The sequence below is a fragment of the Cibotium barometz genome, chromosome 60 (assembly GCF_041138505.1).
Source record: "Cibotium barometz isolate CiBa-2024 chromosome 60, ASM4113850v1, whole genome shotgun sequence".
Classification (NCBI taxonomy): domain Eukaryota; kingdom Viridiplantae; phylum Streptophyta; class Polypodiopsida; order Cyatheales; family Cibotiaceae; genus Cibotium; species Cibotium barometz.
Window position 1 is genome coordinate 18,084,516 of NC_141105.1, and position 21,316 is coordinate 18,105,831.

At 44.5% G+C, this 21,316-nt stretch overlaps 1 protein-coding gene across 1 annotated transcript in view; it reads left to right on the forward strand.

Annotated features, from left to right (window-relative positions):
• Nucleotides 1-21,316, forward strand: part of LOC147605075 (TORTIFOLIA1-like protein 1) — a 66,507-nt gene that overhangs the window by 15,367 nt on the left and 29,824 nt on the right. The gene's annotated exons all lie outside the window — the stretch shown is intronic.

Here is a 21,316-nt window from a genome sequence, read left to right on the forward strand (position 1 = left end):
CACAATAAGATCAGTGATTGCATTGGCTACACATAAAGGATGGAAAGTGCATCAATTGGACATCAAAACTGCATTCTTAAATGGGGATTTACAGGAGGAAGTATATGTAAATCAACCCATTGGTTTTGTAGTTCCTGGTCAGGAACATAAAGTATGCAGGTTACACAAAGCATTGTATGGGTTAAAGCAAGCTCCAAGAGCTTGGTATGATAAAATACATGCTCATCTAACCAGCCAAGGTTATGTGAATAGTCCAGCTGAAAGCACATTATATGTGAAGAAAACTGGTGCCGATATTCTCATAGTCATCTTGTATGTAGATGACATGCTCATTACAGGTACTAGCAAAGCACAAATTTCAGATTTCAAAGTTGACCACAATAAGATCAGTGATTGCATTGGCTACACATAAAGGATGGAAAGTGCATCAATTGGACATCAAAACTGCATTCTTAAATGGGGATTTACAGGAGGAAGTATATGTAAATCAACCCATTGGTTTTGTAGTTTCTGGTCAGGAACATAAAGTATGCAGGTTACACAAAGCATTGTATGGGTTAAAGCAAGCTCCAAGAGCTTGGTATGATAAAATACATGCTCATCTAACCAGCCAAGGTTATGTGAATAGTCCAACTGAAAGCACATTATATGTGAAGAAAACCGGTGCCAATATTCTCATACTCATCTTGTATGTAGATGACATGCTCATTACAGGTACTAGCAAAGCACAAATTTCAGATTTCAAAGCTGATTTGAAAGCTGAATTTGATATGTCAGATTTGGGGCCTTTACACTACTATCTCGGCATACAGTTTATGCATACAGATGATGGCATTGTTATGCAGCAAACTAAGTACATAAAAAGTTTGCTAAAAAGGTTTCACATGGATGAATGTAAGCCCATTTCTACTCCGGTAGAACCAGGTGTACGGCTTACTATGCATGATATTGGAGAGCCTTTTGAGGCCGGCATTTACAGCCAAGCAATGGGATGTCTCATTTACTTGTGTAACACGAGGCCAGACATATCTTTTGGGGTGTCTTTGTTGAGCAAATTCATGCACAGCCCAGGCACAAAGCATTGGCAAGCAGTCAAACGCATTTTTCGTTATCTTCAGGGTATCCTGGATCTTGGTTTGTTCTATCCCAGGGGGGACAGCTTGCAGCTTTATGCATACAGTGATTCAGATTGGGCTGGTGATTATGATACTAGGCAATCCACCAGTGGGAATTGTTTTTTTCTTGGCAGTTTATGCATATCTTGGTTGAGTAAAAAGCAACCCATTGTTGCCACATCTACTTGTGAGGCTGAGTACAAGGCAGTCTTCACAGCTACAGTAGATTGTGTATGGTTGAGGAGATTTTTGGCTGATCTTCGTGAGTGTCAGCAGACACCCACCACCATTCTCACTGATAGCCAGAGTGCTATGGCCGTGGCACGAAATCCAGTATTTCATGTACGTACCAAGCACATTGAGATTCATTATCACGATGTCAGAGAAAGGTTACATGCAGGGGAGATCAGTTTATCTTACTGCCCTACACAGGATAATGTTGCAGATCTATTCACAAAGGCTTTACCTCGAGAAAAGTTTGAAGCTTTCCGCAAAGCTTTGGGCTTACTCTCATACAGAGAGTGATCTGCTACCTTGTACAGGTTCACACTTCCACTACAGGGGGGATTTGTAGGCATATGCTCACTTATGGTAGTGCTATGTGTGAACAGGGCTTAACCAAGGGCACTTTTTCCCATGTGGTTTTTTCCCTTGGATATCAAGTGTGAAAGGACACTCTACATATAATATTTTGTACTTCTATATTATATGGATGTGGCACACATGCAAGGGTTGACTTGCATTTTGTAGTTACCACACTCTTGGCTCTCTCTCTCTCTCTCTCTCTCTCTCATTTCTCTGTGTGAGCTTCTCCATCTTGCACCTAACCCTAATTTGCAGGTTTGTGTGTGTGAGTGTGTGAGTCCAACACCAACATGCAAGAGGAGCATTCCAGGACAAATAGCCAGGCATGAGGATTGGGGTTCATGCTTTTGTTTACCAAGGCAAGGGCAAAGGCAAAGGAAAGGCGAAGTGTCTTGTTCCAGTGGCTATAAGCCAAAAGGTGATCACTGCCGCCAATGGTGGGACAATCACTCTCTAATGCATTGTATGTGCCACGAATTAAGAAAAATCTCCAAGAACTTTCGGCCATTGCCCGGTCTGGCCTAGTGGGTTGTTTTGTTGATGACATTGTAGACAAAATCTGAAAACTCAAGAGCAAGTGCACTGTAGAAAAATACAGCAATAGAGAAGGAGAGAGAGAGGCGTGTAACTCTGCTACATATACACAAGAAAACCGGGTAACTGAATACTACATGTGTGGGGGCAAGGGGCCATTTTAAATGGCCCCTATGATCCAGTCGGCCTATAGCAAGGACAGCCGACAGCACCTGAATGACACCCGACCTGAAGAAATCCCAGTCGGCCAGCTCTTGTTAGTTGGCCAGCACATGTGTGAAGTTGGCCAGCTACAGAGAGAGACAGGGAGCAGCAGGACTAGTCGGCTATCACCAGGATCAATCCCAGAACCACAGGACAGCCTCCCACACCTGGTAAAAATAGGGAAAAAAATATGGAGAGTGGGGAAAAATGAGAAAACACCTAAATCGGGCGGGCACACCCACAACAGAGGCCCTGGTGTAAATATACAGGCAGGAGATGACTGCTAACACCCCCTCTCAGCTCCTTGATGTGGAACCAATCCGGAGTGCCGCCGCCGGAGCATAGCCTGAGGCAGAGACTTCGTGAAGAGGTCCGCCACATTGTTCTCCGTCGAACAATAAAGAAGGAAGGTGTCACCAGCCAAGATCTTCTCACGTACAAAGTGATATTGTATCTCTATGTGCTTGGTCCGAGCATGGAAGACTGGGTTCCGAGCAATAGCTATACAGCTTTGGTTATCGCATTGGTGACTGGATGACTGTGGGCTCCTTCTGTGGAAACCCAATCTCGCCAAGCAACCTTCGCAGCCACACAACCTCGCAAGTAGCACCATAAGCAGCCCGGTACTTTGCCTCTGTCGATGAGAAGGCAATAGTTGGCTGCCTCTTAGTGCTCCATGAAACCACTCCTGAGCCGAGGGTAAAACTGTAGCCTGATGTGGATCTCCTCCCCAATCTGAGTCACTCCATCCTTGGAGTCTGACTCCATCCATCAATCCCCCTCCTGTGTAAAAGAGTCCAAGATCCTTCGCATGTTGCAGAAACCACAAGATATGCAATCCTGTCTCCCAAAGAGTCCTCTGCAAACATGAGCTCAACAGCCTCATCAGGAAGCTCCCGTCCAATCTGGTAATCATCAACCAAATCAATGAACCATTCTGCTTCCAAGTCAGAGAGGCACCATACTTCTCACAAGGATCAACAACTGTTACGGTGGGATGCCAAGTCTTGAAAACGTGCTGAAGACCACTCAAGGCCTTCGTAAACCTGTAAACCACCCCCTCTGATTCCGGAACCACAAAGCCTGGAGAATGTACAACATCCACCTCCTTCTGCAAGTAATCAACTGTCACTTACCTGGCTTTCCAATAGGTCTCCGTGGAAAGAGCTTCCTCAACTACATGAATTTCTTTGTCCCTGATGCCATGAGACATCAGGGCATAGTTTACCTGTAAAGTTTCCTCTGATTGACGAACACAAGAACTACCAACATCTGTACTGGAAAGTTCCTGCTAACTGCTGCCATCAACTGGCAAGCTATCCACCATTTGGTCCGGGAAAGTCTGCACCTGCAGCGTATCCACACTTAAGTGGCCATTACCAGACTGCCACTCGTCACAAAACTGAGGACCTGGGAGAGTGTTGAAAGTTTGTAAACTCCATTCTCCACTCCCCCTTCCCAAACTACTTGGCTTGTTGCCTTGTCCCGGAGAGCAACAAAATGCTCATCAAACTCCACCCGTATGCCAGTCTTGCAAACCTGATGCACTAACAACAGATGAAAACTAAGTGATGGAACATACAACACCTGGAAGGAATGCTTCCTCCCTCTGCCATCGGGAACAATCTCCAGCCTGCTCTCACTGTGAACTGGGATAGTGGATGTATCCCCAGTAAGAATGTGACAAGAATACCTGCAAAGATGCTGTAAATCTGAACGGGAAGGAGTCATGTGCTTGGAAGCACCACTGTCTAGAATCCACTCCCGAGTATCCGTATGGAGAGTCCTCCAACCTCCTCCCTGCACGAAGAAAATGAAACATCCGTGTCCATAACCTCCATGTGCACAAAAGTTGGAGTCTTCACGGTTGCTGCTGAGGATTCGGCACCCTTCTCGATGCTCCGCTTGGGACACTGCCTCCAATAGTGGCCTTTCTCGCCACAATCATTATAGGTCCTCTTTGCCTTGAGTTTCTCGTGGTCAGAGTCAGACATCTTCTCAGAAGACTTCTCCGATGAAGCCTTCCCTTTGTCCTTGTTGTTACGGCCTTTCGACCGTTGGCCAGTTAAGGCCTCCGAACCTCCGCCTTGTGGAGGGTTCGTGAATCTTTCTTCGTGGTCCAAGACCATGGACACAAGCTCCTCCCACGTGATGGTGCTGGGCTTGCCACCGGTAATCAAAGAAGAGTAAAATGCTGAGTACTGAGAGGGCAAATGCGATAGCAACGTGATGGCCATATCCTCCGATGATATCTCTTTCCCAGCCTGAAGAACTTCCTGTTGAAGAGCCTGCAGCTTGTTGATGTGCTCCCGCATCGGTGATGACTTTGCTGAATTCAACACCCGCATCTGGACTTCCAAGGAGATCCTCTTCATGGGTGATACCCTTTTATAGACAGAAGCCAAATGTTGCCATATACCTTTGGCCAGCGTCATATGCTTGATATGATTGATTACCTGCGGTGTGCAATTCATGAAAATGAAGGAACGGACCTTGGCATTGACACGATCCCATAACTACGTTCCTTCCGAATCGAGGGTAACTCCCATTCCTCTAACTCCGGCCGTAGAACCCCAACAACAATGAAATTATCAACGTCGTAAGACTCCAACACAGATTCCATCATTACCTTCCATATGCCGTAGTTGTTCCCGTCCAACTGACGGTCCACTGGGAACGTGGGGAGTGTCGGGATCTTCACATGCCTCTTAGCCATCTCAAGTAAATCTGCCATTGCGGGGGTGTTACTGAAAAGGGTGGGTGGGTGGGAAAAAAGAAGAACTTAAATCTGCAAGTGGCTATCCAGCAAATCAGCCCGCCTTCCTCTTGCTTCTCCTCTTCCCGGACGGTCCAAAACAGTCCACCAATGAGCAACACAACAGCCCCCCCCCCCCCCCCCCTTGCTTACACAGTTCCCAAGATTTATCAACAGGCTAGAGCTCTGATACCATGTCAGAGTATGCAACGGAGATGAAGACAAAATCTGAAAACTCAAGAGCAAGTGCACTGTAGAAAAATACAGCAATAGAGAAGGAGAGAGGGAGGCGTGTAACTCTGCTATATAAACACAAGAAAATCCCGGTAACTGAATACTACATGTGTGGGGGCAAGGGGCCATTTAAAATGATCTAGTCGGCCTGTAGCAAGGATAGCCGACAGCACTTGAATGACACCTGACTTGAAGAAATCCCAGTCGGCCAGCTCCTATCAGTCAACCAGCACGTGTGAAGTCCGCCAGCTACAGAGAGAGACAAGGAGCAGCAGGACCAGTCGGCTATCACCTGGATCAATCCCAGAACCACAGGACAGCCTCCCACACCTGGTAAAAATAGGGAAAAAATATGTAGAGTGGGGAAAAATGAGAAAACACCTAAATCGGTCGGGCACACCCACAACAGAGGCCTTGGTGTAAATATACAGACAGGAGATGATTGCTAACAAGATGTTGAGCTATGGCATGCTCGGTTTGGTCATTTGTACTTTGGTAGTTTGCTACGCCTTCAAAGGCATGAGTATCCACTTTTCCACCACTTGATGCACCCATCAAGCATTTATGTGAGGGTTGCATATTGGGCAAAATGCATTGGACATCTTCCCCTGAAGATGGTTCAGTGAGGGCTGCTCAGAAATTCAGCTCGTACATAGTGATGTATGTGGTCCGATGCGGACACCGTCTATTGGTGATTACCCCTATTTTGTCACGTTCATTCATGACCTTTCCAAATTCAGCTGGGTCTATGCTATGAAGAAAAAATCCAAGGTGTTTATGTGTTTCAGGCACTCTCATCACATGGCTGAAAATGTGTGAGGATGCAAAGTGCAAACTCTACGTACACATAGAGAGGGAGGGAGGGGTGGGGGGTGGGAGGGACATGTCCAAAGAATTCAATACATACTTGTTTGAGAGCGGCATTCGACACCAATATATTGTGCCATATACACCTCAGTAGAATGGTGTATCGGAAAGAAAGAATAGGTCTCTCATGAAGATGACATGATTATGGTTGAAGGCCAAAGTTTGCGTCGTAGGTTTTTAAGGGGGCACCTACTTCTAGAGAGAGATGGTGAGTTGTCCACTCTAGGTGTCAGGTAGAGAGGACAAGTGCCTTGTGGTGCAAGCTTGAACGGACACATGGCTGGTTGCTCCCTTTGTACAAAGGGGATAAGGTCTGGGCGGTGGGCATTGGGTTTGTACACCTCGGGACTGTTGGGGGGTTAGGGTTTCAGACAAATAGAGAACACACACATACAGAGATGTACACAGTAGCAAGCCCTCAAGAGAGTGAGAGATGGTGATAGCTACTCAAAGAAGATAGGATATAAAGATGTGGAGCAAGTGAGTTGACTCCACAATATAAAAATACACATAGTAAGTGTGGTGTCCTTTCACACCTAATATCCAAGGGGAAAAACCCAAAGGGAGAAAAGTGCCCTTGGTTAGCCCATGTTCAATGTGGCACTACTCATATCATAAGTGGCATAAGTCATAGCATATATGTCAATAAATCTCCCTTGTAGTGGCAATGTGAACCTGTACAAGAAGGTCTGAGCAGATCACTTTCTGAAGGAGAGTAAGCCTAAAGCTTTGTGGAAAGCTTCAAACTTCTCTCAAGGCAACACCTTCGTAAACAGATCTGCAACATTGTCCTGTGTAGAGCAGTAAGATAATGAGATCTCCCCTACACGAATCCTCTCCATGACATAGTGATAATGAATCTCTATGTGCGTAGTACGTGCATGAAACATTGGGTTTCGTGCCACGGCTATAGCACTGTGACTGTTAGTGAGTATGGTGGTGGGTGTCTGCTAACACTTACGAAGATCAGTCATCAATCTCCTCAGCCATACACAATCTACTGTGGCTGTAAAGGCTGCCCTATACTCAGCCTCACAAGTAGATGTGGCAATAGTGGGATGCTTTGTACTGAGCCATGATATGCATGAATAGCCCAAAAAGAAACAATTCCCACTGGTGGAGTGCTATGTATCATAGTAACTAGCCCACCTAGATCACTGTAAGCATGTAACTGCAACCTGCCCCCCTGGGATATACCAACGCAAGATCCAAGGAGCCTTGAAAATAGCGGAAGATCCGCTTCACTGCTTGCCAATGCTTTGTACCTAGGCTATGCATAAATTTGCTACACTGGGAAACCCCAAACTGAATATTTGGGCGTGTGTCGCATAAATATATGAGACAGCCCACTGCTTGGCTGTAAACACTCATATCAAAAGGCTCTCCAACATCATACATGCTCAATTTCAGCCTTGGCTCCATCGGAGTAGAGATGGGCTTACAATCTTGAAAGCCAAATTTGTGCCACAGCTTTTGAATGTACTTTGATTGGTGTACATAAATCCCTACATCTGTCTGCACGAAATGTATGCCCAAATAATAATGGAACAATCCCAAATTTGTCATCTCAAATGACGATTGCAATTCAGCTTTGAATGTTGAAATTTATCCATATCATTCCCAATTAGCAACATGTCATCCACATAAAGAATGAGCATAATCAAAGTGCCATGATTCTGCTTTACATAGAGGGTGCTCTCCGTTGGCTATTGTAAAATCCCTGCGTGGTCAAATAAGTATGTATCTTCTCATACCAAGCTCGAGGAGATTGTTTGAGACCATGAAGTGCTTTTCGAAGCTTGCATACTTTGTTTTCATGACCATGCATCACAAAACCAATGGGCTGATTTACATACACTTCTTCTCTCGCAAATTCCCATTGAGAAAAGCTGATTTTATGTCCAACTGATGTACTTTTTATCCATGAGACGGGCAGCCAATGCAACAACACATCTAATTGTGGCCATACGAGAAGTAGGTGCGAAAGTCTCATCGTAATCAATGCCTTTTTGTTGGGCATATCCTTTGGCCACTAGCCTGGCCTTGTACTTGTCAATGGTACCATCAGACTTTCTGTTTAACTTGTAAACCCACTTTGTGCCAATGGGCTTCTTGCCAGTTGGCAAGTCTACCAAATCCGAAGTGTTGTTTTTATGGATAGAATCCATCTCATTTTGCATGGCTTGCATCCAATGCCCATCCTCACGAGCCTCTTCAAATGAATATGGCTCATTTGCATCACAAAGTGTACTCATGCAAGCAACATTTGCATGTTCTCTTGCATTACGTGAACCAGCCCGTGTCCTGCTACCAAGTGGAGCTGAAAGTTTGCTCTCCTGTAAAGTACGGAGCAGCCAACGAGGCACAACTCTAGCCTCCTCCGTTGCTGTCCGCTCTTGCTACTTCCTCCACATTTTGAGGTGTAATGAGCTCATTCATGGACTGATTTTGAGCACCCAAACGCTGTCCATTGGGCAAAGTTGATGGCTGATTTGTTGAGCCATCAATTCCCAAGGGGAGAAGTCCTTCAAACATGTTATGTGGGCCCAAAGGTGGCTGTCCAAAAAATTCAGCCAATGGCTGGTCTGAATTTTCAGCAAATATAACATCTTTGTTGTCCAAAATCCTTTGTGTGGAACGATTAAAGAGACGGTAGCCTTTACTGCCATTGCTATAACCCACAAATATGCACTTAGTTGCTTTGTTACTCATCAAGCTTACCTCTCAACTGCTGAGGTACATGTGTATATACTATACATCCAAAAACTCTAAAGTGATCAACTTTAGGTTTCCTTTTGTGCTAGGGCTCATATGGCGTGATGGTTTTCAATGCTTTGGTAGGGCATCTATTCAACACGTGTAGCACACATTATTGCTTCCATCCAGAATTTGTGAGGCAATCCTTTGCCTTCAACCATGCATCTAGCCATTTCCATCAAAGACCTGTTCTTTCTCTCAGCAACACCATTTTGTTGAGGAGAATATGGCATCATGCATTGATGCTTTATGCCTTTTTCTGCCATAAATGCTTTGAAAGCAATGGACATGTATTCCCCCCCTCGATCTGTACGGAGGGTTTGCACTTCGCAATTTGTTTTATTTTCAGCTTGTGCCACAAAATGTTGAAAACATGCAAATACATCAGATTTGGCCTCAAAGGGATACACACATGCAAATCTGGAGTAGTCATCGATAAAGGTTACGAAGTATAGATGCTTTCCAAAAGATGGTGTCCGCATAGGACCACACATCATTGTGCACAAGCTGTAATTTCTGGACAGCCCTTGTTGTTCCATCTTTTGGGAATGCATTTCTGCGCATCTTACCCAATATGCACCCTTCACATACATGTTTTGGTGGCAGCTCTACATGAGGCATATCCTGTACCATATCATGTCTTTGCAATAGCATCAAATTGCCATAATTCACATGCCCAAACCTGGCATGCCACAATTCTGCCTCGTGCATGGCAGGTGTAAGAGTGGTTACCACATGAGCATCATGTTGTCTCCTGTCAAACCTGTCAAGCTGATATAACCCATGGTACAAAATGTGCCGGAAGTGACCAATGCATAGCCACCTTCACGGTCTTTCATTGTGTATTTGTTGTTCTCAAAGTTGACCTTATCAGTGTTATGCAGTGTTATGCAGCTGCTCCCGAAGATCTTGGATCTTCGTAAGATGATCAGCCATACTATGACCTTCATTCATGTCCAAGTTCTCAAGTTCTTTCTTGAGAAATGCAACCCTAGCCTCATTCTTTGCTTGATACATGGTTTCAAGTACATCCCAAGCTCGCCGTGAGGTGCTGCAAGATTGAATATGCGGTATGATTGATCGCTTTACTGACAAAGCAATCAAAGCCATCGCTTGGGCATCTCGAGTATCCATCTTTTCTGTTCCTGTGAGGGAGAAGTGGGTACTGCTGCTTGTTGAGCACCACGACCAGGCGTGTTAGGTGCTATGTCAATAGGGTGTACATCTTCACTTGACACATAACCCCATAATCCTTTGGCCACAAGAAGGTTTCGGACCATGAAACTCCAGAGGGAGTAATTACTGCCATCCAATTTGTCCTCTTGGGACAAAATCCTGAATATATCGGTCGTATTTCCAGCCATTTGCTCAAATCTCTTCACGAAGAGATATGTAAACACGTGCAACCAAATATGCTGTAAAAAGCACCTAAAGGCAAAATCCAAAATGCACCCGAGTGCAATGCTAGGCAACCACAATGTCCTGTACAAATGTTTTGCCCCAAATTTCAGGCTGCAATGCTGAAAATCCCCTAATTTCTGAGCACCAATGGACTAATTTATGTGTCAATTGCACATAATTGACAAAAGCCCCAAAAATTTGTGTACCAATGAGCTTCAATTTTGCAATTAAGCAACGATTTCACAAAAGCCCCAATTTTCTGTGTGTCCTGTAAATGCAATTGTGCAAATTCTGAAAAATCTTCCCAAATTTTTCCTGAATTTTGTAGCCAAACGTTGCCTTGCCCTGTTGCCTACACTTGAATCTTGCAATGAAGCAATAAATTCACAAAAGTCCCTTGATTTGAAACAAAAATCAGTTACCTGATTTTGAAGGGTTACTGTGATGAGTTGGGCAGGTACTTTCCGTCGATGGAGTTTGGCTATTGCATATGACAATGATGGCGAGAGCAACAGAGAGCGTCGTGGGGCACCCCTTTGATGTGTACGGAGCGGCAGTCACAACTGGGTGTTGTAACCTTGCTCTAACAATGACGGGCTGCCAGCTGCTCAGAGACATTGTTGGCGACCTTGGCTTCAGATGCTTGGAGACGGGCTGGCAACCTTGACGGCGACCAGGTGCTACCGATGACGGGAGCAGGCGCTGACCTTGACGGGCTGCTAACCTTGATGGTGACAAGGTGCTACCGGCGAAGGAGTAGGTGCCGGCAACGACGACGAAAGATGGCGGGTGGCTGTCACGGTGACGGTTGTTGACGGTCAGATCTAGCACGGCGACGGAAAGAAGACTTGAGTTTTCTACTAGAAGTGGCCTTTGCCACGTAAGCCCAAGGTGGGGCTGAGCTCCGCCCTAGGCCGTCTCAGGAGGTGCGAGCTCCACCGACAGGCGGGACGGTGGTGGAGCCCTCACCACTAGCTTCGTCCCTTCTGGAGGTTGAAATGGGCGGCGGTAGACAAATAGGGTCCGGACGGAAAGGTGACTGCGACGACGGGACTGTGAGACGGAGTGTGGTCGTAGGAAGCTGGGAACCCCACGGGCTGCAACCAAGCTCTGATACCATGTTGGGGGGTTAGGGTTTCAGAGAAACAGAGAACACACACATACAGAGACGTACATAGCAGCAAGCTCTCAAGAGAGTGAGAGAGATGGTGATAGCTCCTCAAAGATAGGATATAAAGATTTGGAGCAAGTTGTTGGGTTTTATGCTGTGTATGCACCCAGAGGAGTGCTAGTGATCATCAGTAGATTACTGGGGCACTTTTTACTTCAGTTAGTGGAGGTTTTTTCCCCCAGTTTAGCTTAGTTTCACTTATAAGCATTTATAAGTGTTTTGGTCCACCCGGCACATTTTATGGCCGGACATGTGAACACATCTCTTTAGGTCACTTATTATGTGGCTATTGTACTTCACATTTTTAATCATCTGAATACAAGCAGTCGTATTCTCTCTCTGTTGCTCTCCACGCCTGTGTTTGTAGCATCTCCAAACCCTAACCCTAACAGTGCATAGGCCTTCATTTGGTATCAGAGCATTGTAGGCCTGCTCTTGCCCTGCCCGTACACTGCCGCCTTCAAGTGCTGTCCAGCCCGTACATCAGTACCTGTCCGTACCAGTTCGCCGGTAGCAGCCATCAGTACCGTACTGCATCTTCCGTACCTGTCAGCGCCGCCTTCATCTGGTATCGTACTGTACCTTCCCGTACACTGTTTGCGTCGTCTACAGCACGTGTCAGCGCCGACTGCACCTGTCAGCTGTCAGCGCCGATTGCATCTGTCAGCGCCCTTCGTACTGTAACTGCCTGCCTGCATACAGTCGACTGCACCAACATACGAAGTGTACCAGCTGTACCTGGTCGACCTGCTCCGTACTGTGCTCAGTACAGTAAACGTACCTGCACAGTACCTGCTATACGAATATCTGTCTGCAGTTGCCTTCTGTTCCGTACAGTACCTGCTTAAGTACAACTTCCGTACAGTATCAGTCGACTGTACCTGTACTTGTTCATTTGGTGGACTGTACCTGCACTTGTTCATTTGGTGGATTGTACCTGCACAGTACAATCAACTGTACTTTGCACTACAACTACCACAACCTACTCAGAACATCACACTGTGGTAAGCATTACAAGTTTTGAATACTGGGTATTTTTATTTTCTCTATGAAAATCTACAGGCACTACAGGCAGACTTTCTTGCAAAGAAATCCACAGGTTTCTTGCAAGGTTTTGGGTGCAATAATTTTGGATATTTTTGGGGTATTTTGGCACTGTGTAAGCCATTCTTTGCTGCTCTACTCAGTCATTGGTGCATTGAACTGCACATTCAGAGGATTGAGAGTGCAGGCATATTTGGGTGAACTGTATTCAGTGGAGTACAGTTGTTTTCAGGGTTCTTGCTATTGGGTTTTTTGATACACAGGTACAACATTGTGCGTAGGCATAATGGCAAATCAACAGCAGAGTGATGTATTCACGTATTTGTCTAAGGAAGACAAATTGGATGGCACGAACTACTCCTTGTGGAGTTTTATGCTGAAAAATGTGCTTGTGGCAAAAGGTCTTTGGGATTTTGTTAGTGGTGATGAACCACGTCCAGGTCCATTGCTCCAGAGACTCCTCCCCAAGGGGGTGCTCGTGGACGAGGACAACAGGTACAGGCTCCAAGGCAGCCATTGCCTGTTCAAAGAACAAATGCTCAGAAGACATGGGATGCCAGGGATGCACAAGCTTTGTCACTCATTGCATTGTCAGTACAGAGGTCTATTATACCTCATATTCGTTCAGCTGGCTCTTCACAGAATGCATGGGTGACTTTGGAGCAGATGTATGCTGCTCGTAATGAGGCTCGGATCTCATTTTTGAAAAGAGAGCTGGAAAATTAGAAAATGAATGAAGGAGATGATATGTCTAGCCACTTAAACAAGCTGCAGGATTTGAGAGAGCAACTCATCAATGTGGATGAGATTATTCCTGAGACACAGCTTGTGTCCACCATCTTGCACTCTTTGCCAAGATCTTACTTGGCTTTTCATACCTCTTTGAACCTCAGCATGAGGAATGCTGTTGAACCCCTTAAGTATCAGGAACTTGTTGCTCTCTTGCTACAAGAAGAGCAAATGAGGAAGAATATGAATATGAACACAAGTGCTGAACACGCATTTACTACAGGTCAAAAGGGGAAAGGAAAAACTCAGCCAAAGAGTTCAAATCAGAATTCAGGTGATGGTGGTTCATCTCAGGATACCAAGAAAGGTGATGGACAGCCCAAGAAGAAGGGCAAATGTCATTACTGTAAGAAACCAGGTCACTACATCACAGAATGTAGGAAGAGGATTGCCAAAGAGAAGGCAAAGGAAGCTGGGATGTCTGTAAATGATGCCTCTAAAGCTCCTCCAGAGACTGCTTCTTTTGTTGAGGACAGGGATTACTGTTTCTATACATGCAGCTATGATGCCTCTTGGTCTTCACAGGCACTCAGTATGACAGAGCATGCATGTACTTGGTATTTTGATAGTGGTGCCTCAAAGCATATCACATCTCGCAGGGATTTGTTTTGTCATGTTAGCCCTGCCCCTGTTGGCAAAACTGTTCAGTGTGCCAACAATGCTTCATATCCAGTTCGTGGCATTGGGGAGATTCAGCTCACAGCCATTGATGGCTCTATTCTCCGCCTTACAGATGCCTTATATGTACCAGGGATAAAGAAGAATTTGTTGTCCATTTCTTCTTTAGCACATTGTGGTATGCAAGTCCACTTTGATGATGATAAATGCATGGTCAGAGACAAAGCTAATGCTTTGACCTTGATGCTTACTGGTACATTATGTCATGGACTTTATCAGTTGGATGCATTCAGCCAGTGGATGAGTCTGCTTATAATGCATTCACTCTTACTCCAGCTATGGTTGATGCGGAGTTATGGCATGCTCGCATGGGGCATGCAAATTTTGGTAGTCTTATGCTTATGCAGCGACATAACATGTTTACAGATCTACCTCTCATGGAGAAGCCTCCAGATCACATTTGTGAAGGATGTATTTTGGGAAAAATGCATAGGTTTTCCTTCCCTCGTGATCAGGCTCTATGAGCAACTGCAAAGTTGCAGCTTATACACAGTGATCTTTGTGGTCCCATGGAGACGAAGTCATTAGGTGGTTGCTTCTATTTTGCAACATTTATTGATGACTTCTCTCGTATATGCTGGGTCTATCCTTTGACACAGAAATCACAGGTATATGATGCATTTTTGGCCTTTGTAGCACTTGCTGAGACAGAGTCAGGATGCAAGGTTAAAACTCTCCGTTCTGACCGCGGGGGGGAATATATGTCACACATGCTGAATTCCTTTCTTGGGAGTAGAGATATAAAACATCAGTATACTACTCCTTATACTCCACAGCAGAATGGGGTTGCAGAAAGGAAGAATCGGTCACTCATGGAGATGGCGAGATGTATGCTAAAGGCAAAAAGGCTACCACATATCTTTTGGGTGGAAGTTGTCATGTGTGCTTGTCATATTTTGAATCGATGTCCCACAAAGGCATTGGTTTCCATTACTCCTTTTGAGGCTTGGCATGGCCGTAAGCCTTCTGTATCACATTTTCGTATCTTTGGGTGTCTTGCATATGCACACATACCCAAAAAGTTAAGGAGGAAGTTGGATGATAAAGCCACAAAATGCATTTTTGTTGGGTATAGCCGTGAGAGCAAGGGCTACCGGTTATATGACCCACTATCCAGGAAGATATTCACTAGTCGGGATGTGATTTTTGATGAAAAATCAGAAATATCCATGGCTGGTTATGATGCAAATCAGGCTGAAAATGATGTGTTTGAAGGTCTACTACCTATGGAGTTTCATTCCACAGTTGGTGATCCAACTCATGAGGGTACAGGACAGCCAGCAAATGATGAAGGTGGTGCAGAAATTCAGCAGCAAATTGAGCCAGAAGCTGAACCAAATATGGGGCAGCAGGCACCACAGGTCAGACACATACCTAGATGGTATTTGAGGACATTACAGGACAGCCATTTAGAGGGTCCTCTTGCTGGTCGTACTCGTAGGGAGACACGGACCAATGAGCATGCACACATCATGGATCTGAATCTGGTTATGGTAGCCAGTTTACAGGATGATGATGAGCCTGATACATTTGTGGATGCACGAGATAATGTGCATTGGAACAAAGCCATGCAGGATAAGCTTGATTCTATTAAAAGGAATCAAACATGGGATTTGGTTGATCTGCCCAAAGGCAAGAAAGCAATTGGTACTAAATGGGTCTATAAGTTGAAAAGACATGCAGATGGATCCATTGACAGGTACAAAGCCCGTCTAGTTGCAAAGGGCTATGCACAGAAGAAGGGCATTGATTATGAGGAGACATTTGCTCCTACATCCCGTATGTCGACACTTAGGTGTGTCATTGCATTGGCTGCACATCGTGGTTGGGTTGTTCACCAGGTGGACATAAAGACTGCATTCCTACATGGGGACCTCGAGGAGGAAGTTTATGTATATCAGCCCATGGGTTTTGCAGAACATGGTCATGAAGGAAAAGTATGCAGGCTGAAAAAGGCCTTGTATGGTTTGAAACAAGCTCCACGAGCTTGGTATGCAAAAATAGATGCTTTCCTACTCACTCAGGGATTTGTGAACAGTCCATCAGAAGCCACTCTGTATGTAAAGAAAGAAGAGACAGATCTGCCGGTCATCAGTCTTTATGTAGATGATCTCTTGCTCATGGGATCAAATGATGACAAAATTGCAGCTTTTAAAGAGATACTGCAACAGACATTTGACATGTCTGACTTGGGGCTTGTACACTACTATTTGGGCATACAGTTTGTGCAGGATAACAGAGGCACTGGGTTGTTGCAATCTTGTTATGTTGCTAAACTTCTGGAGAAATTTCAGGATTGCAAGCCTATTAGTACTCCTATGGAGCCTGGGATGAAACTGTCACTACAAGATGACAGTATTTCCTTTGATGCCACTACATATGCTCAGGCAGTTGGGTGCCTTATTTACTTGTGTACTACACGGCCAGATATTCAGTATGCAGTTTCTCAGTCGAGCAGATTCATGCACAGCGCGCGGTTGTCACATTGGCAAGCTGTGAAGCGTGTATTCCGTTATTTGCAGGGTACCTTGTCTCTTGGATTGCTTTATCCTGAGGGGGGTGACATGCAGTTATACGCTTACAGTGATTGAGATTAGGCTGGTGATTATGATACCAGACATTCCACTAGTGGAAATTGTTTCTTTCTTGGCTCTTCATGCATTTCTTGGCTAAGCAAGAAACAGACCACAGTGGCCACTTCGTCTTGTGAGGCAGAGTACAGAGCAGCCTACACTACTACTGTTGAGTGTGTTTGGCTGCGTCGTCTCATGACTGATATGGATATTTCAGTGGAGGAGCCTACACCTATCTATACTGATAGTCAGAGTGCCATTGCTGTGGCCAGGAATCCTGTGTTTCATGCTCGCACGAAACACATTGAGATTCACTATCATTTTGTTCGGGAGAGACTCCAGGCAGGAGATATCAGTTTGATCTACTGTCCTACAGATCAGAATGTGGCAGACATCTTCACCAAGGCATTATCACGTCCGAAAATCGAAGCATTCCGCACTGCTTTGAATTTGTTTCCTTTTGGTGGATGATGTACAGTGATCACATATCACTCCAGGGGGGTTTGTTGGGTTTTATGCTGTGTATGCACCCAGAGGAGTGCTAGTGATCATCAGTAGATTACTGGGGCACTTTTTACTTCAGTTAGTGGAGGTTTTTTTCCCCAGTTTAGCTTAGTTTCACTTATAAGCAGTTTATAAGTGTTTTGGTCCACCCGGCACATTTTATGGCCGGACATGTGAACACATCTCTTTAGGTCACTTATTATGTGGCTATTGTACTTCACATTTTTAATCATCTGAATACAAGCAGTCGTGTTCTCTCTCTATTGCTCTCCACGCCTGTGTTTGTAGCATCTCCAAACCCTAACCCTAACAGTGCATAGGCCTTCACAAGTGAGTTGACTCCACAATATAAAAATACACATAATAAGTGTGGTGTCCTGTCACACCTAATATCCAAGGGGAAAAACCGTAAGGGAGAAAAGTGTCCTTGGTTAGCCCATGTTCACATGTGGCACTACTCATATCATAAGTGGCATAAGTCATAGCATGTATGCCAATAGGGACATCAATGTGTGCAAACACAGGGTTGGTCATAACTTATAAGTGAGTTTTGGTCGCCTAGAACTTAATGAAGTGTGTACACACTCACTTATAAATTAGTGCTAATTCCTAAGGCTAGGTTTATGACCAATACTTACCACCTGTCACATGCCACATAACCATGTCAGCAGACAGTTACACGCATGGTTCACGGACGGGCGTCCCCATACCCAGAACTAAACACTGGTCAGGCAATCATGAAAACAACATGTAATTTCAATTGCAAGCAAGCACATAAAGATGCTATGCAATGCAATGCAACATTGGTATGGACAATCCGCGTTCATGAGATTATACCAAGATAGACGTGCTCCAGGTAAGTACACGAGGTACCAGACCCAATGGAACACCAATCCTCCAGGCATTTCTGGGCATGTACACACATGCACAAGTCCCAGCGGAAAGCCAAGTCCACAGAATCACATGAGTGGCGTCAATCCCTGGCATATGCAGCTACCATGGACGTCAGTCCAATGTTCATAGATAGTCAGAAAACATGGGTGGATCAATTGGGTGGCCAAATGGTGACACCTTGGGTTATTATTTGTGAGTTAGTTGTGCGATGCACTTTTGATGGGTCTATGCCTGAACCAAAGTTTCTACTCTTGTCGTGAACATAGCAGATCACAGATAGTCTTGCCAAGGGCCTTGTGGAATGCATTGGTGGTGTGGGATGTTAGTGTTGATTGGCATGTATCTGTGGAGTGGAACCTTAGCGCTTGGTTCGATTGAAGTACTGACTCTACAGTTGGGTGGTGAGCTTGCTTGCACCCCTTTATTTGGTTTTCTCTAATCTGCACCCCTTTATTTGGTTTTCTCTAATCTTTTGTTGGTGTGTGTTTAGGAGACCTTGGTTGGATAGGCATGGAGGCCTCTTACAATATGATACACACATTCCAAGTATTGGGTATCTATGGCTAGAAATCAGCCCGTATATGTTTAATATCAATATATAGCAACCGAAAAGAAGTTCAAGGTACAATTCTCAATGAAAGTACGAAGAGCTAAATGAGAAATATCAAGAGTCGACTCAAGACTCAAGACTAGCAATTCACTGTTTTTGGCACTTGGGAGAGAGAGGGTAGCAGTGCAAAAACACTATTAAGTTTCAACAAAGGGGAGGGTTTCTATTTATAGGAAAAAGTGAGCTTCTAACCAAGCAAACTGATTCTAGAATTTTTTAGATCAGTTTGGTCAATTTTTGACCATTTTTAGGTCAGTTTTGCTCACTTTTTGGATCTAGTTGAAACAGGAGAGAGGAGAGATAAAAATATCCCATTATTTGGGAGTTTAAAACTCATTCAAGCATGTGAAATAGGCGCCTCCTTCATGAGGGGAATTCCCCCATGCAGAGGTGTCAAAAATGTATCATTTCACCTAAATATATCTCTTTTTTAACTATTAACCTTGTCCTTAGTCAACTCTTCATCTTATGTGAGTATTTACTTATTTTTGGGAGATTTTTCTTTTATTCTTCTATTTATCTCCTCCCTACATTTGGATGAATCTTATTGGTCCATAGGAACCTTAATTTAAAATTTTGAAAAAATCTTCACCCCCAAGATAATGCCTCTTGAACAGATTATACTTAATTTCTAATGCACCTTCTGATTGTAGATCCACTATCCACTTTAAGTCCATGATCATCACACTTTGGCTCGGAGAAAGAAGAATGTAACTCAACAAATGTCTCTGACATAGAATATGCTCTTTGGCCAAGAAGGCGCAAGTTTGCACTCACAAAAATAAGATCATTGGCTTTTTGTGTGTCTAGTCGATTTCTCTTCTTTGATGCAATGTGGCCAAGGGTGCTCCACAATTGCTCAAGAGGAGAGGATGAGCATCCCTGACTCAAAATGCGTACTCCCAACTGTTGAAGCTTAGGTGTATTGGCACCATAATCTTCCTACCAAAGAGCGGCACCCATCTCGAGTCTAGCTCTTTGTGCATTAATTGAGCTAAATCTACCCTACCTGCTTTTGTACATAGAAAGTTGGTTCTTCATGGTCCTTCTCTCTCGTGCATCTGGAACCAACCTCCCCAACACTCTCTCCCATCCCTCTGTTACCTCATTATCTGCCTCTTGCCGAGATCCTTGGAACTTTGGATCAAGCACAAATGCGGCTTCAATTTAATTTTTCTCTCTTCAATTTTTGATTAATGCTAAGAGAAAGAAGAAAAATAAAAAATTTTAAAACTCAAAAATTGAAGAGGCAAATCAGAAATTGTGTCTCCTTTCTAATTGAACAGAGCAAAAATAAAAAAGTGTAGAGAGAGAAAGAAAGAGATGTGCGGTAGGTAGGTAGAGAGAGAGAGAGAGAGAGAGAGAGAGAGAGAGAGAGAGAGAGAGATTAAGCGTCTACTAAAGACCCAATGGGCCTATGAGACCAAAGTGATACAATAATGTCCATGGCATATCTCATCATGGAATGGAAAATAAAATAGAATGAAAACATAAATATAGCTATCTCACTGGGGTGATACAAAACTGTCCATGGAAACTCATCATGGAATACTAAGAACATAAAAACATGGGAGCAACATCAGCTCCGAGTAGATGGTATACCACTTTACAAAATGTCAAGCATGGGGCTGACGAGTATAGCCGAGAGGTCTCTGTCACGAGCCTGTGGCAATGACTAACTTTGTTTTTGCTTTCTTTATCGGATTGGTTTCCTGTTTAGAAACCCCTTTTGGAATCCAAAATGTCTGCATTGCTCAGTCGGAGTGGACAGCATTAAAGTTCAGTGAGAGAGTCTAAGTTTGGATGGCCTAAGGTTTACAGGCACTGAATATTGACATTAGATTAAGGCTAAGAGAAGGGTGGGTCGAAAGAAGAAGAAGACAGATAAATATCTCTGCTAAGAGGGCAGTGCACTTGGAATTTGTCAGTGCTCTAGAGATAGAAGAGCATCCAGAAGATCAGAGGGACGCGATTCTGACATCTCCTAAATTTTAGGGGAACCTGCTATTTTTGGCCTATGTCGGAATTGAAATGTGTTCGCGTCAAAAGGAGGGCAATTAAATGGGGAACAATAGTCCCCAAAGACCTGCAGTGAGCTGATGAGCTGGCCAGGATATTTTTAGGCTGGAAGTCCAAAGCAGGAAATTGCTTATTAATGTGCCATTTGTCACATTTTAAAAAAAAAACTTTCCACTCGTGGGAGGCTGAGCACTCGTTTTCTCTCTGTGGGAGCTCATTTTGGTGAGTTTGCAGGTGGATTGAAGCAGGTTAAGGGCTATTGAGAGCTGCCTACTCCCTTTGCCTTGATGCAGTGAGCCATACGTGGCTGTAAACCACTCCTCTACTCTCTCAGAATGATTATGCTTGCAAGAGGCTTTCTTATGTGTATGTGCAGCTGTGAGGAATTCATGCTTCCTGGCTGAGGCAAGCGCCTCCTTTGATAGGAACAGGCGCGGTTAACCACCGTACCATAGCAGGTACCTGTGGGGGTCATAACCCCACAAAGCAGGTGTCAAATTCAGCAATTTATTGTTGCTGTTTATGACTGTTTTTGGGCTGTTTCGGAGCCCGAGAAGGTACCGGATTGCAATAAGGTCAAGC